The sequence below is a fragment of the Musca autumnalis genome, unplaced genomic scaffold (assembly GCF_047663935.1).
Source record: "Musca autumnalis isolate F117 unplaced genomic scaffold, ASM4766393v1 scaffold_2, whole genome shotgun sequence".
Taxonomy (NCBI): domain Eukaryota; kingdom Metazoa; phylum Arthropoda; class Insecta; order Diptera; family Muscidae; genus Musca; species Musca autumnalis.
The window spans coordinates 101187732-101206539 of NW_027411755.1; the positions used below are offsets into that span (position 1 = coordinate 101187732).

The following is an 18808-nucleotide window of genomic DNA, read 5'->3' on the forward strand; positions in this document are numbered from 1 at the left end:
TCATCTCTATTGGATCGATGGAATGGTTACAAATGCTGATGAAAAGATCGGATCTTTCACGACTTCCTTGGCATTGGTTCAAATCCTAATGAAAAGATCCGATCTTTCACGACTTCCTTTGAACCAATGCAAAAGTTGACATGAAATCACGTCATCGCAAAGAACCCCTTCCGTCAAATTTTGCTGGGAATATATTAAGAAGATGTTGTTCGCTCGATACAAAATGTTTTTTGAAATAATTATGGCGAATATTCATCAAAAAATATAGAATACATACGATGAATCTTGTAAAAATTGCATATTTTGAGTACTTTAAGCTGTAATTACGTCATCAGGGGAAGTCATAAAAGCTTCATATGGCATTCCGGATATGCTCAGGGTGTCTACTATATAGTCCTGTATTCAAATATTTAATATAAAGTTCATAGCGCCCACGATTCGCCTATAACCTAAAAATCGTCATGAAGACTGCTAAAGGGAAATCATTTACCTGTGATATCATTACCAAATATGCCATTTACTTTTCAATGGCAGTCTTCATGACGATTTTTAGGTTATGGGTGAATCGTGGGCGCTATGGACTTTATATTAAATATTTGAATACAGGACTATATAGTAGACACCCTGAGCATATCCGGAATGCCATATGAAGCTTCTATGACTTCCCCTGATGACGTAATTACAGCTTAAAGTACTCAAAATATACAATTTTTACAAGATTCATCGTATGTATTCTATATTTTTTGATGAATATTCGCCATAATTATTTCAAAAAACGTTTTGTATCGAGCGTACAACATCTTCTTAATATATTAGTGTCGAAAAACCCGCAAAAAATATTTGTTTGTATCCGAAAATAACGAAATTCTGGGTAAAACTCGTAAAAACCGATTTTGAGCTATATCTCAAGAACAAGAGCTGATGGAGAAGAACCGTGACCAGATTTGAAAATAACTCGCCGATTTCATTTAGAAACAACAACAACTTCGGTTGAAACATTCAACTTTTGCAATTTTGTTGAGCAGTGTTATCAAATACGGCGTCAATTTTTCTCTATCGCGAAAAAAGTTTCCGCACCAAATGCATTGAAGTTCAGTAATGCATTTTTATACCCTACAATTTTGCATGTTGATGGGGGTCCCGGAGGGGAAGAAGCCTATTGATTTTGGTGATGGTCGAATAATATTTAGGGGTCGGAAAGGGCAAAAAAACTTAGGTGGATAAAAAGACAACGTTTTTTTCCAAAGCGAATATCTCAGCTTCTATATGGGTTATACCAAAAGCAAAAACCTGCCAATTAAAGTAGAAAATATCACCTTTACAACGATGTAAAGTAGGTTGTCGTACGTGGCCAAATAGCAGAGATATGGCAATAGTCGATAATGCATCCCATTTTCCGATTTTTTTGTAATCACGCTACAGGTCGCAATTTTGATCGGATCGTCACGAAATTTTGGGGGTTAATGGGAGTTCCACAGAGGAAGAAGCCTACTGATTTTAATGATGGTCGGATAATATTCAGGGGTCGGAATGGGCAAAAACTGATTTAGAGAAAAGGTCTACGTTTTATTTCAAAGCCAATATCTCTGTTTTTTTTTAAGAGGTATATCAAAAGCAAAACCTGGCAAGGAAAGTAGAAAATATCACCTTTACAACGATGTAAAGTAGGTTGTCGTAGCTGCTCAAACAACAGAGATATCGCAATAGTCGGTGATGCATCCCATTTTCTGATTTTTTGGTAATCACGCTACAGGTCGCAATTTTGATCGGATCGTCACGAATTTTTTGGGAGTGGATGCGGGTCCCTCAGAAGAAGAAGCCTATTTAGTTTGGTGATGGTCGGATAATATTCCGGAGTCGGAATAAGCGAAAAGCTTATGTGGAGGAAAGTCAACGTTTTTTCTTATGCGAATATCTCCGCTTCTGGTTGGAGTATTCCAACAGGAATACCCGTCAATGGAAGAAGAAAAGATCTCGTTTATATTGATGCAAAGTATGTTGGCCTAAGTGAGCAAACCGAGATATTGCAAAATTCAGTAATAAACCCAATTTTTCCATTTTTTTTGTAATCACGCTACAAGTTGGAATTTTGATCGGATGGTGACGAAATTTTGGGGGTAGATGGGGGCCCCACAGAGGAAGAAGCCTTTTGATTTTGGTGATAGTCGGATAATATTTAGGGGTCGGAATGGGGAAAAACTCATTTGGAGACAAATTCAAAGTTTTATTCTTTGTGAATATATCGGCTTCTAGTAGTGGTATTCCAACGGGAAAGCCTGTAAATGGAAGAAGAAAATATTACCTTTACATTGGTGTAAAGCAGGTTGGCGAAGGTGGTCAAACAAGGGAGATACCACAATAGTCGATAATGCATCGAATTCTTCCATTTTTTGCAATCAAGCTACAGGTCGTAATTTTGATCGGATGGTCACGAAATTTTGGTTGCTTATGGGGGTCCCAGAGAGAAAGAGGCATATTATTTTTGGTGGTAGTCGGATTATATTCCCTAAAATAAATGTTTAGCACTGAAAAGCTTATGCAAAGGGGTAGTGGTGTAGGGTATCACATGGTCGGCCCCATTCCGACTATAGCCTTTGCTCACTTGTTTTGGTTATAGCCCTACTGAGTATGTGTGAACGGAAACTTCCATCTATGGACAGCGGCTACACAACCAAAATCCTTTAACCCAAAATTATATATTAGGAGATTTTCAGACAACAAAATATGGATTTTATCATTGATCAAAGGTGTTGCGGAGGAGGTACCTGAAGAAATGGACCGGGCCGACATAGTTCATTTTGGAAGTAAAACTTATTTTGGGAGTAATATCTTTAAAAAGATATTGCGCTCTTCAGTCATTTTAGAGCGTCAGCTTTTTCCAGGAAATATGGACTTGCCCACTAAAAACATAATACCGCTCTAAAAACAAAGGATACCTTCAGTAAAAATTTCTAAGGATCCTCGAACAGACCTTAAACTGCATTAAACAACTATTTTGAAGGTTTGTGAGGGATGTACCAAGTATGGTGCATTTTCGAGCTAAAATTAAGTTTGGACAAAATATTACTAAATGCAAAGTTTGGACCAAATCTCTTGCTCCGTTCAAGAAAAATCGCACATACAACTTTATCTAAAATTCTTGAAATTTGTGGGAAAATTCCAGAAGGAGTAAACCGAAAATCATCCTCGCAGAAATATTGCGATAAACAAAGTTTGGACCTACGCAGTTCGAAAGTTGTCGAGCACACCAGCCAATGCACATAATGGCCGTAGGTGTTCTTTACAGCTTTCGGTCGTTTGCTCTGGAAGTATGGACTTGCCCCTGAAAAAACTTGTACTGTACTAGCTGCGAGAATAATTGTTGCTAAAAGTGTTTCCAGAGAGGTATTTATCTATTTATTTATTTCATATTTGTTACTTATAACTAAATTATTAGCATAAAGGAAGCGAAGCCATGACTACTGAGGTTTTAAGCTTGCACATGTATATTTACTAATAATTATCCAGAGAGGTCTTAAACCGCACTTGTCTAAAATTTTTTTGAATTATTCTGTGGAAGGTTACGAAAGAGTGGATAAAATTGGTGTGGAAAATTAAAGTCGTGATAGCGAACTTTTGTGAAGTAGGAAACAAATGTAAGGTCCTCAACATTCCATGTAAACAAAAAAATAGAAGTAGGTTTTCCGATTTTATACTCTTTCTTTTGGTCTTACCGAAGTGATATCACTGAATTACATAACATTCACTGTAGTTGTGAGTTATTTGATAAAATGCACCCAAAAATACATGTGATTATTAATATATCCATTGTTTTGAATATATATTAACTATATTGTGAAAAAGGTTCTGAAAACAAGGGGAAATTGGAAATGAAATGAAATCCTGGCTACGTCCCTGGTACAGACCCAAACGACAAAAACCCTAGTTGGGCTTTGTTGTGTCAGATCCAGCTTTATTTTATGGCCCCATCTAAACATGGTTAAATATTGAAATTCTGGCTATATCTCTGAAACCTATGTGAATCTTCACCTGACCTCTGAAGCAAATTTGTAGATAAGGACAAGAATAAAATATTTGTAGTAATAACTAACTCGAAAAAACTACATTTTTGCCTCAAATTTAATAAAACATCGAAAATTTCCATAATTTGTATACATTTCGCACCATATCTCCAAAATCGTTATTTTTTCGTAACTTTTTTTTTTGTTGAAGAAAATTTGCTGGAATTTAATACACAACTCTTCAGAAAATGCCATTGTTGTAAAATGACTCTATGTTGTAACCAAAATGGATTATTATTTGCCGATGATAAATAAAAGAAGAGGAAGAATTGATTTGCACTTATTTGTTTTTACTGTTTATTGATATATTGATCTGTTCTGTGGAGTTGAATACAATAGAATGAACTAGAACTAAGAAGTAGTGTAATTGAAGGCGAGAGAATGTTACATCATTATTAAGTTATAACAACTCTCTCACCGTAAAAATATTCAAGTCAATACATATATTTAATTACAGTTATGCTAATCTTTTAGATAGTTTGGTGGAAATCGTTTCCTCTTTGATGTACGATACGGTGTCTGCAATTAATTTGAGGTGGTACCAACAGCTTTAATTGATTAACCATTTGTTATTTCGTTTGTTATTCATCAATACCCCTGCATCTGGAATTGATGTTATGTCTTCTTCATGTGGTACGATATCTCTTCCTTCTGAACTATAAGTGATTGAATTTGAAGTTACTGTGTCGAATTCTTCATTGATCGATTTGTTGGTTGAATTTGATGTAACAGCATCTGTTGGCGGTCTTATTACGACGTCACTATCAGATTTGAAATTTAGAAAAGTATGGCAGTGGTGCGATTGTTGATGTGTATGTTGAATATTCTTTTGATTTGTCCTTTAGCCTTCCATCCCTGGGCGTTTTAATGCTTGTTGTACGAATTTGATCAATGTGTCTTAATTGAAATACCTTCATCCAGCTTTACAATGCAGTGGAGAGAGCCCAGTCTTTTAACAATGACTACAAATTTCCAATATGATTTGTTTTTCGAATAATATTTTGTTTGCATTCTATCTCCTTCATAAAGTTGTCGGGGAAGAATTATTGGCGTCATTTCCTTTGAAATCGAATCATCTTTTAAAATCGTATTTGAAACATTAATTGAATTTACCAATAAAGTAGAAATTTGTTAATCTAGTTTCTTTAAATCAATTCCAAGCTTGCGTATCCACGTTCTTCCTATAAGTGAAGCATGTCCATCTGGGACCACATACAGCTCTTCTTTGGTAGTTTTATTGTTTAACTTCATCTTTACTACAACTTTCCCCTCGGGCATTAATGTTGTTAGAGTGTAAGAGCGAAACACGATATTAGTAGGAATCAATGGATGTTTTATCTTTAATATTCGAAATGGGCTCAACGGTAAAAATGTATACCCCGATCCTGAATCTACTTCGAATTTAACTGGGAATCTTTCAATAAGGATTGTGGCAAAAAAGCGTTCAGATTTGTGCACATTGGAATCGTTCTGGTGAACATCAATTAGTTTGTAACCACCATACTGATCATCACAATTCACTATTTGATTTGTATAATTTCTTGTTTCAGGATTGTACCTGGCATTAGGACCATTCGCCAAAAGAGTGGAAATACAGACTTTCGCTACGTGGCCAATTTTATTGCATGAAGGAACGTTTCAGCGTTATTTTCTTAATTCTGCAATCATTTGCATAATGATTATTCCGTCCGCATCGCATACACAATCCGGCTATCCCCAATTCATGATAATTGATTTTTGTTTTGTACTTGTTCATTGCCTTGTTATTCTGGAAGATTTTATTTATGTCAATGTTTGAAAAATTGTTGGAAGTATGAGCAAGTTCTGTCGCATCTGTTTTCGCTGCTTCAAGAGCCACAGCCTTCGCAAAGATTTCATCAAACGTTATTGTAGAAGACATGAGCTATTGTTCTCTAATGCTATTGTCGCTGATTCCGCGTATAAATTGTGCTATGAGAAATACATCTGTTATCGAAGCTTTGCATTGACACGGGCAGATAAATTCGCAGTCATTAAACTCTGCTCGAAGTGCTGCTACGTACCCTGCAATTGATTGTCCTTCCAGCTGTTGCGCTACTAACATAATTCTTTTTGGAGACAAATGTTTTTCCAAAATTTCCAATAATTCGCCATATTCTAATTCTGGTACCGTTTTTGGCGCTACCAAGGCTGTAACCTTGCTAAAGTTTTCTGCTCCTAACGAAATTAGCATCAGCTTTGCACAATATTTCTTGTCGCTGTCAATTTGATTTAATGCAGTATAATTTTTGAAACGTTGAATGTAAGTCCGGAAAGACTCTTTTGTCGAATCAATAGCATCGAATTTCTGGATAAAGTTGTTGGTAGAAACAGTTGTACCAGCTTTGCTAGCTGCCATCTTTGAAAATGCTTCCATAAACTTCTTTTGAATTTGCAAAAATTCAGCAAATTGAGGAGAATTCATTTTGCACAACTTTATTTATTTCTTTTCTTTTTTTTTCATCATTTAAAGATTCACGCGCTCACAAAATTTTTTAATTTCACCTCGTCGCCAATTGTTGTCACCAAAATGGATTATTATTTGCCGATGATAAATAAAAGAAGAGGAAGAATTGATTTGCACTTATTTGTATTTACTGTTTATTGATATTATTGCTTTGATCTGTTCTGTTGAGTTGTAATTGAGAGCGGGAGAATGTTTAGTTGTTGACAACTTGTGACAACTCTAATTTTCGAATGGCAATACTTATGAAGAACTATAATAAAAAGAGGTTACGTCATTATTAAGTTATCACGTTGTTTTCAGTATATTTTTCAACGACAGTTTAATAAATATGTCAATAATGTGCTGAAATCCGAAATGCGAGAATAAACTGTTGGAGTGAACTGTGTATGAAATACGTGTTGTAAAAGATATGATGCAAAATACCGCTGAAACAACATGAAGTAAGCATTTTAGAGTTTCAGAATGTTCTGAAGAATTACTGAATTACTGAGGACGATTTTTGCAACGGCTTACTTGGTTCAACTCCCAATAATTTAGCTGATACCGACCAAATTTCAACAATTATGATACAATTTTCTATATTATAATAAAAAAATCTATATTTTATCGATTTTGAAGCCCTAGATGGCGTTTTTCTTATGTAGTCTGTCCAAGAGCTACATTCTACTATCTTAGGGCTACAATATTGCCAAAGACAGCAAGGCAATTCCTATTCGTTTCTGAGATAAAAGCCCGATAAATGCAACAAAACTGTAGTTTTAGCCCGGTTTAGATGAGACCATAAAATCCGAGCTGGATCTGACAGGACAAAACCCTACTAGGGTTCTTGTAGTCTCAAAATTTACTTTCAAAAAATGCATATAGATGTTGTTGCAAAATGTTATTTAGTGTACCAGTTGAGTCAAAGCAAACTGAGACAATAGCGTATCATGTGTAATTTTATACTTTCATATACATACGCACATATGTGGGTACAATGTAAAGTTTGCAAAACTCATCCCTCGTGTCAGTGGAATTTTTGTTATTTAATTTTATGACCTCACAAATGAATGTTGTTCAAATAAATATAGATGTACTTCACATAGGGGAGTACAATGTACATAATTCGCAATTGAGCAAAACCATAAGTTGTTATTGAAATGTAAATTTGATGCTGATTTGGCATTTTTAAGCAGCCAATTTGACGCCTTCTTACCCTGGCAAATGGCTTTTTTATTTTATATGACTTGAATAGCAAAGGGGTTCAGTGTTATGATTCTGAGCTATCGCAACGAGAAACAAAATCAAAAAATAAATTAAACCTCAAAGGTATGATTTTTTCTTTGAACACTTGAATGCGATATTTCTTTTCATTCGATTGGATTTGTATTGCAAATTTTAAAGTTTAAATTTCCTCGCTTCACTTTTTCCAGGTAGGAATAAAACTCGAGACTTTTCCGTTTTACTTTATCTTTATTTACACTTTAACGCTTTGATAGATTAATCACATCTGAGATAAATACATATTCCCTACAGCGGCTTATATACATTAATAAATTATTCTAGATCATTCTATTACAATCATGAATTTAAGGAACTATCACGAAGCTTCTAAACGATAAATTACTTTTGGATGTCGATTAATCGGTTATTAACTAATTTATCGATTGCATAATTAATCTACGTACTTTAATGACATACAGTTGGCGTTGACTAAATATACAGTATCGGCCAAAACTAAAGCACCCCCTCAGTAAATTTTTTTCAAATGATAATTTTTTATGGAAACTAAATTATATATTTATATTTTATTTTTCTTTTTATTTATTTATATCTTTATAATTGGAAAATACAAAAATAAGGAATTCAGAATTTAATAAACAAATGTTAAAATTCAAAAAATATTTTAAGTCGCAAATATAAGCGGACAAAACTAAAGCACCCCCCAATTTGAGGTACAACTAAAACTATTGAAATCAATATTTCGTTGCGTATCCTCTATTCTGAATGACACAATCACATCTTTTTGGTATAGAAGATACTGAATTATTAATTACAGCAGGCGAAATAACTGATTTTCGGACAATTTAGCTTAAATCCTTAAAATACTGAAAATCGGAAGGTACCGTTATATGGAGGATATACCCAAACGTGGACCCAGGTCCACGATTTTTGGTGGATATGTTTTGTGACCACTACGAACCCTAAGTACCAAATTACAGCTAATTTAGTAGGAAAATGTGGCTTAAATATCCGAAATACCGAAGATCGGAAGGTACCGCTATAAGGGAGCTATACCAAAACATTAGCCGATATTGTTCATATTCATCCAAAAATGATGCTACAGTATCCACTAGTCAAATACAATACGCTAACGTTTAAAAATTAGCAAAAGAACGAATTGCAGAAGAACGATAGACGCCGGCTTATTCAGTCGACGACCAGCAATAAAAAAAACTTTCATATCGACTAAAAATGAAGGAGCCAGACTGGCATTCGCCAAGACCCATTTGAACTGTTTTCCGATGAAAATATGTTTAATTTAAAGTATTCAGATGGTAAAAGGCTTGGACCAAATGGGCAACCGTTAAATCCTAAATATTGCAAAGACGCTGTAAAACATGGAGGCGGAAGGTTTTTTGCTGGTCGTCGACTGAATATGCCGGCGTCTACCGTTTTTTTGCAATTCGTTCTTTTGCTAATTTTTAAACCTAAGGGATTTAGTACTTGACCAGAGAATGCTGTAGCATCATTTTTGGATGAATATGAACAATATCGGCTAATGTTTTAGTATAGCCCCCTTATAGCGGTAATGGGGGGTGCTTTAGTTTTGTCCGCTTACATTTGCGACCTAAAATGTTTTTTGAATTTTAACTTTTGTTTATTAAATTCTGATCTCCTTATTTTTGTATTTTTCAGTTATAAAGATATAAAAAAATAAAAAGAAAAATATAAAATAAATTTATAATTTAGTTTTCATAAAAAAATTATCATTTCAAAAAAATTTATTGAGGGGGTGCTTTAGTTTTGGCCGATACTGTATGTGTTGCCGACATAGTGTTGAAATTCATTCACAATTAAGACCCCTCCTCAACACATATATTTCTAATATATACTTATTTAACATACACACATTGACTTACAATGTTTCGCATTACATACATAGATAATTTTTCTTTAAATTGTACATATATGTATAGTTACTACATATATACATTATCATAATTCATTACTTTCAGTATAAATTCATTTACAGAAATCCAAGATCTTTGACTAATTTCATATGAGATACTTTTGATAAATTCTTTGTTAAAATATCAGGTATATTTTCAGAACTAGAGATGTATTTCAAATCTATATGTCCTTCCATGTATACATTTCTTATGTGGTGAAACTTTATATCTATATGTTTAGTTCTATTGTGATATACTGGATTCTTAACTAAATGTAATGCTCCTACATTATCGCCATTTATTATTATTTTATTAGGACAATGAATCTCAATTTCAGAGAGTAACTTTCTTAAATATACAGCCTCTTTTGCTGCTGATGAAATAGCCCTATACTCGGCTTTAGTACTACTTAACGCCACTGTGTCTTGTTTCTTTGATTCCCATGAAAAAGCACTTCCAGCGAGCAAAAACACGTAGCCAGTATACGATTTTCTTGTTTCTATATCACCACCCCAGTCAGCGTCACATAAGCTGCTACCTGTTGTTCAGTCTTTTTATACTCTAATTTATAATCTACAGTTTTGTTTAGATACTTCAAAATTCTTTTCGCCGCTGTCATATGTTCGTAGTGAGGATCCGCATTTTTCTGTGAGAGTTTACAAACTGAATGTAATATATCTGGACGCGAACATATCGCTAAATACATTAGTGATCTTATCAACGACTGGTAATCTATTGAATCTACTCGCTTACAATTCTTATTTTTACATGCTACCAGTAATTTCGGTTCTAAAGGGGTACAAACTGGTCTACACTCATTCATTCCATATTTATCCATTAGTTCTTTTATTTGACCTTTTTGGTGTATACTAATCCTACCTGTATTACCTTCTCTTTCAATTTCTATGCTCAAGAACTTCGTAGCAGGTCCTTTGTCAACTACATCTACCCTTGCTGCTATATTTGACTTTATATCTTCCATCTCACTTAAACATGCAATTAACAAATCATCCACATATACCGCATTCGAATTTATTTTCCCATTTCCATTTCGCCTATATAAACATGGCTCACTAGGACACTCTGAAAAACCTATTTCCTTTAAAAATTTTGTCTAACGTTCTATTCCATTGTCTTCCTGATTGCTTTAACCCATACAAAGGCTTTTTCAGCTTCAAAACAGCATTTGGGTTCCTTTTCTCAACAAAACACTGAGTTTGCTTCATATAAATATCTTCCGTTAAGTCACTATTTAAATATGCTGTTGACACATCCATTTGATTTAAATGTAAATTATATTCTGCCGCAAGAGCTATAATCATTCTAATTGTTTCATATCTGACTACAGGTGAAAATGTCTCAGTATAATTTATGCCATACTCTTGATCAAAACCTCTTGCAACCAACCTGGCTTTAAATCTTTCAACCTCTCCATTCGAATTTTTCTTTAATGTAAAAACCCACTTGCAGCCTATTACCCTTCGACCTGTTGGTAAATTACACAATCCCCATATATCATTTTTCATTAGCGAATTGTACTCATCTTCCATAGCATCTTGCCAATATTGGGAATGCTCACATAGTCTCTTCAACTGTATTTGGCAACACAATATCTTCAACCTTCATTAAATTCAAAACATTATACTGTTTCTTTGGTCTACCTGGTTTGCCGGTCTTTACTATTCATGGCCTAACTGGACCTACGCGCAGATTTTCTACATCATTCCCCTCCTCAATGAGATGTTCCGTTTTCTCTACCAAAGTGTTGTCTTCTTCAGCCGACTCAAATTCGCAATCTCTCTTTCTACTATGATGATCATTACTACTATCATCCTCAAAGTCATTTTGTTTATTATTTTTCAAACTATCTTTCGAATTTGTTTCTGCGCTATGGGATATTGGGATTTCCACTATGTCGCTATCAATTATTTTCTCTATAAAATATACATCGCGGCTTACACTACCTTTCTTGTAGTTTTATCAAACAAGCGATGCGCCTTCGATGTCTCCGAATACCCTACAACCACACACTCTTCACACTTTCCTCTAAATTTATGGTGATGTTTTTTGTTAGGCGCTATTGCTGTCGAACCAAAAATCTTTAAATGTTTCACGGTTGCTCTTTTATTGTACCACATTTCATATGGCGTTGCCTTGTCGTCTAATGCTTTTGTGGGTGATCTACATATTTCGCAGGTACGCTGCTGTGTTTACCGCCTCTGCCCACAACGACTCATCTAAATTTGCTGCTACAAGCATTGACCTAGCCATTTCCACTAATGTTCTATTGAACCACTCAGCCACACCGTTCTGTTGTGGTGTGTGTGGTACAGTAAGTTGCCTAACAATCCCATGTTCTTTCAAATATGTATTGAAGTGGTTGTTCGCAAACTCAGTGCCATTGTCTGATCTCAAACATTTTATCTTCCTCCCTGTTTGACGTTCGACCATTTCCTTAAACTCTTTAAATTTCTCAAATGTCTCGTCTTTCGTTTTGAGGAAATAAACAAACACATACCGCGACATGTCGTCAATAAATGTAAGAAAGTAACGTGAACCTCCAATTGACTGCTTGTTTATTGGTCCGCACAAATCTGTATGAACTACCTCTGACAATTCTGTCGCCATGTTCTCTGACTGCGTAAATGGCTTCGCTGTACATTTGCTTTTCATGCAAACCTTACAATTAATTTCTTTAGAAAAATTAGCTTCTAATCAACTAACTTTCTATCGGCTAAATTCTTCAAACTATTTATATTTAAACGACCACATCTGTAATGCCATTTTAGGGCCTTATTATTGTCAATAAAAAATGATTTTTCATTATACATAAAATACAAAAATAAATCGCCTACCTTTTTGGCGAACAGCACTGTTTTGCCATCGGCATCAATGATTCTCGCCCCTTTTCCATCGAATTTAACGGCCGCTTTATTTGCCACTCTGCCGACAGAAATAAAATTACATTGCAGCTCAGGCACATACAAAACGTCGTTGAGCATTACGTTGCACCCTTCTAGAAAGACGCTGCCTTTGCCTCTCGCTACGATTGTATTTTCGCCAGCCAAATTTATTTCTTCTCTGTGGTTCTGGTAGTTCTTGAAAATTCGTCTGTCGCAGCATAAGTGCGTTGTGGCGCCACTATCGACGCACCACACATTAGAATTTAAAGCGTTGTTGTTGTTCTCGTTTGTCGATGCCAGCACAATGAATGAATGTGTGCGTTTGCGCTCGCCTTGCCTTTGTTGTTTTTGCATTGCGCTGCCCAATGCCCTTTACGACCGCAACTATAGCACTTTCCCTTCTTATTGTTGTTGTTGTGCACATGCTTATTTGTCCGCTCGTGGATGTTGTTGTTATTCTTACTCGCATAGAATTTTCTGGGACCTTCTCTATTTTTGCTGTGCGACACAAATTCATTTTCTGTTGCTTCTATGCCAATGGAACCGCTTGCATTTCTTCTCTCGCCCTCTTCAGCAAGCTTAATTTTTAAGGCACTCAGACTGGGTAATTCGTCTCTGGTTTCCAAAGCCACCACAAAGTTTTCATATGACTTTGGTAAGCTTGCTAGCGAATAGCTCCTCTTGCAGCTCGATCCCGGTTTCCGCCAGCTTGTCACTAATAGCTGTGAATTTGCACACATGTTGCTGGACACAATCAACCTCACCCATACGCATGCCCAACAATTGCTTAAAAAGGGTGACTTTCCTTACCGGGCCTTTTGATCTATGAACATCTTTTAAGGTTTTCCACGCTTCTAATGATGACTTACAGGTTTTCATGTAGGAGATCTGCCTAGCCGTTATGCTCAAAATTATGGTCGTCAGCGCTTTTTCATCTTTTTTGGCCCATGCCTCATCATCTTTTGCAGGCTTCTTTAATAAACCGCTCACCACGTCCCAGCACTCCTGATGCACCAAAACAGCTTTCATCGTAAAGCTCCAGGAGTCATAATTCGATTCATCTAACTTTTCAATATTGTACAATGACGAGTTCATTTGTAATTAACAACTTTTTTTGGTTTGGAAACAAGTCACTATTGTCCAATCTTTTTGGCCACAATTTTTTTTTTTTCTTTTTGATTTAAAACTTTCACCTTTTTGTCTTGTTGAAACACAACAAGAGTTAAAATGTCCGCGCACACAAAAACCACTTCTTACTTTTTTCTTCTTGTTGACACACAACAGGAGTCTCTTGGCCACACACAAATCACTAATTCTTTTTGCACACACTTTTTCCACAATGTTCGTCTGGGCACACTTTTCCAGAGTTCTTGGAACACACACGCTTTTAACTTATCAGAGCTCGTCTGGGCCCATAACCTATTGCAAATTTAAAAGTTTAAATTTCCTCACTTCACTTTTTCCAGGTGGGAATATAACTCGAGACTTTTCCGTTTTACTTTATCTTTATTTACACTTTAACGCTTTGATAGATTAATCACAACTGAGATAAATACATCTTCTCTACAGCGGCTTATATACATTAATAAATTATTCTAGATCATTCTATTACCATCATGAACTTAAGGAACTATCACGAAGCTTTTAAACGATAAATTACTTTTGGATGTCGATTAATCGGTTATTAACTAATTTATCGATTGCATAATTAATCTACATGTGTTGCCAACATAGTGTTGAAATTCATTCACAATTAACAATTTGTTTAAAATTTGATTTGAACCGGGTAATAAGGAAAGGTAATTCGATTATTTCTTTTATTGTACCGAACTGTTGAATTGTTTAGAGATTTCATAATGTAATGTGTGTCTCTAATAGGTTGGGTTAATTTGGAATGGTTTACAACAATTGTATTATTTCTTTCATTGTTACCCTAGAATATGTGTTATATTAGGATTTGATGGATTTTCTAAACATTGAATTATAAAATCGTTCTACAGTTGTTAATAGCAATCTTATTATTCTCTTTTGTAGGATTCTTTGTCGACACTCTTACTACTCGTTCGTATCCAATTCTTCAAAACGTTTACTTTGTTCAAGAACCTGGAAGAATCTGCTTTTTTTTAAAAATTATGTAAAATTTACAAAGAAAACTGTGTAAAAATCACAAAATATTAGATATCTGCATGTTCTGGAACAAAGCAAAGGAGTAACGTTTTTTAAGTTTTTTTTCTTATTATCAGAATTGAAACCACTATAACTTTTGCGCGCAATAACCAAAATTAGTATTTCGAACAGATTTGGGAATAGAAATCGTTTCCTAATTCATGCGCTAAACTATGCAATGTTAATATATACTTTCTTCAAATGGAATAAATATAGGTTTGGTTACCTTTTAAGTAGGAATTAAAAACACTTTGGTTAATGTTTCTTATTATAATTCAGTGCTTTTATTATACCCTACACCACTATGTGGAAAGGGTATTATAAGTTGGTTTTGGCCAAAATGTTTGTAACGCATCGAAATAATGGTCGTAGGCCCATACTTATATATGGCAAAATCCAAAAACCCTTGGAATTCCATTAAAAAATTCTTTTGCGAGCACATCTACGTTTTTTTGGCATAGAGGTTAAGAAAAAAATTCATGTTTCAAATCTGTTCGCGTTCACAAATTGACGATGCGCGCAAAAGTTATAGCGGTTTTTATTCTCATATAAAGAAAAAATATTTAAAAATATCTTATTTGTTGTTATGAGAAAATGTATGCATAAATCGTTAACAGCATTCCATATCTATTCGTAGATGTTTAAATAGTTATTAAATTTATTATTATTTTCGCGGAAAATCAACAAATAATAAAAACATTTTTAAGTAAATCCAAATTATCCTGTCCCAGAGTCCGTACAAACCCTCAAAAAATAAATAAAAAATATATGCGGAATCTAGACAATGCGTAGAAAAATATGATACCAAATTTAGGAGTATAGAGATTGGGTACATAAATTGCATATTATAGCAATAACAAAAGAGAAAAACTTATCGTTGGAAAAGATTGTTGCAAATATTTTTTTTGGTTTGATTCGAAAAATTAGAAACAAACATTTGGGAGTTCTCCAACTATTTCGCTAAAATGTCATACAATAATTAATGTGTACTGCTAAAACTTCATCAAGAAATATGGTTTACCATCGTGAAAGCTTATTTGCTTACTGTGATAACTTATAAGGGTAGGAAATTAAGAGTAATATTGAAATTACAATCATTCAAAAAACGTGGAAATTAAAAAGCCTATTATTCGCGAATTACTTAAAATCAGTTGATGCGCATCTGTTTTTGGATACAGCGAATCAATCTCTTTCAATATTTATATGTTTCACTCAGCGGTCAAATTGTGCCGCCAGTTGCATCACACAATGCAAAAAACCTTAAAGTGGGTAAAAATCGCGCAATGTGCCGATTTTGATGCACATCCGGTTTCATTAGCGCCCACCAAAAATACGTCAATGTACACATATTTCAAATAGATTCTTCAAGAACCGCGGTTGTGCCTCCACATTATATTTTGCGTAAGATACCCATATTACTCGCGAATCCCTGTAAGTTATGTAAAAATGTTAAAGAAAATCGCGGTATAATACGCCGATTTGTCGAAATACATTTCTGCCTATATCCGCGGTTTTAGTGGATGGATTCGATCGCGGAAGATCTCATTAGATCCGTCGCGTAAAAGAAACTAAGTTCACGAGGGGTACAAAGGAAATTGAATGACACTTGTAAATTTTAAACGCAAAAAATAGGTTTTTTAAAAAAATTCACGCATCAAATATTGGCATTTAGACTCCAATTCAAGGCGAATTTAACAAGGTGATCCAATAGTTGACGTTAGGTTGTAGTCTTCATTTGCTGTCAAATTTTTTTTGCGCGAAATATCCGCAAAAGTTAGAAGAAAACGTTAAAATATTATTCGCGAAGCTTAAACAAAGATGTTGTACACAGATATTTTCTATAGAAGCGAAATATTTGGTATTTATTTTTGATTTAAAATATGTTTTGACAGCAAATGAAGACATCAGTTGGTATTATTGTATCACCTTCTTTCTTACACCATGCTCCAATTACTAGGATGCTGTAAGGAGCACACTCATGAGATATGCGAGTTCTATAATCCTATTATGAGTTTTGAATATTATCTTGTTGCGCGTCCGAATTTTAAAAAAAAATCAAAAAAATACCCGAAATTGCGGCTTCAATATGTCAGCATCAATTTTAGGTGGATGCAGTGGATAAATCGAAAAATGATACACTAGTATCATGTTACCCATGGAGAATTCTGTGATTCTTTCTTTAGACATAGGTCTATAAAGTGTAAGGTTAAGCCAGAAATCGGAAGGGAACATAAATAACTTGTTGGCTTCAACCCATTTTTACCCATTTTTCTACATTTATGCCAACACAGCTTCCACGAAAATTAATTTCAATGGTCGACATTATGGGATCTCTCCTAAAACACTTCATTTTAAAGAATTTCAATCATATTATATAGAATATGTTAACAGTCCGCGAATTCTAAATGGGTGAAACTCGGATTCATCGATTGCAAAACATTTTTAGTTTTCGCCATATACCAAAATGAATGTCTCAACGAGCTGAGTCGATCTGGCTATGTGTGTCCGTCCGTCTGTCCATCTAAACTTGTAATCACGCTACAGGTTGCAATTTTGATCGGATCGTCACCAAATTTTGGGTGTTGATGAGGGTCCCGGAGGGGAAGAAGCCTATTGATTTTGGTGATGGTCGGATAATATTCAGGGGTCTGAATGGGCAAAAACTTTTTTGGAGAAAAGGTCAACGTTTTATTTCAAAGCCAATACCTGTGTTTTTTTTCTTAAAAAAGGTATATCAGAAGCACAACCTGGCAAGGAAAGTAGAAAATATCACGATCTAAAATAGGTTGTCGTAGGTGGTCAAAGAACAGAGATATCGCAATAGTCGGTAATGCATCCCATTTTCCGATTTTTTTGTAATCACGCTACAGGTCGCAATTTTGATCGGAAGAAGCCTATTAAGTTTGGTGATAATCGGATAATATTCAGGAGTCGGAAGCAGCAAAAATCTTATGTGGAGAAAAGTCAAGGTTTTTTTTTCTTATGCGAATATCTCCGCTTCTGGTAGAAGTATTCCAAAAGGAAAGCCCGTTAATGGAAGAAGAAAAGATCTCCTGTATATTGATGCAAAGTATGTTGGCGTAAGTGGGCAAAAATAAAGATACCACAATAGTTGGTAATTCAGCCAAATCTTCCTTTTCGTACGATAACGCTACGGGTCGTAATTTTGATCGGATGGTCACGAAATTTTGGTTGCTTACGGGGGTCCCAGAGTGAAAGAGACATATTATGTTTGGTGGTAGTCGGATTATTTTCCCTAAAAGAAATGTTAACCAGTGAAAAGCTTATGCACAGGGGTAGTGTTGTAGGGTATCACATGGTCGGCTCCGTCCCGACTATAGCCTTTGCTCACTTGTTTTATGTTATTATTGTATTTATTTCGTTAAATTAAATTAAAGTTAATAGTAAATCACAAAATTACGTTTGATCTTCTAATTTCAAATTCTTCACTTCTAAATTTCAGTAAACTTCTAGTGTGTGTTCACTTCTAAGCACAATAAACCTTTTTACTCTTCTAAGCAGAAACTTCTTCTGTGTTCTAATGACAAACTTTTCTGTGTGCTTTTCTCTGCATAAAAGTTCTGCGAATGTGTACGTCAGTTGGCCCACATTTTGGTGTAGACCCTATAGAACGGTATAGGCCTTGGATTCGTCCTCTAAGGCGATCTGCCAATATGCATTTTTAAGATCGAGTTACGATATCAAATGGGTTTTGGTAACCGGGCGAGAATTCGGTCTATGTTGGGGAGCTGTTAATCATCTTTTTGGGTTACCGAGTTGACCTTCCTTGCATCCAAACCTAGACGAACTCTCCTGGTTTTTAAACTAGCCTCATGGGCGAACTCCAGGGGGAGTTGGATGGTTTGATAACGCCCTGATCTAACATACAGTCAATTTCCTTATACATGATTTTCTCCACCGCGGGAGATACGGCGTAAAATCTTTGTTTGATAGGTCTGGCGTTTCCTATTTTAATGGTATGTTTAATTAGGTTTGTTCGTCCTAAGCCTTGTTTCTCAAAATTGGGAAACATCGGTATTA

General features: G+C 35.0%; 1 protein-coding gene across 1 annotated transcript in view; it reads left to right on the forward strand.

Moving 5' to 3' along the window:
• Positions 1-18808, forward strand: part of hook (hook microtubule tethering protein) — a 500473-nt gene that overhangs the window by 339525 nt on the left and 142140 nt on the right. The gene's annotated exons all lie outside the window — the stretch shown is intronic.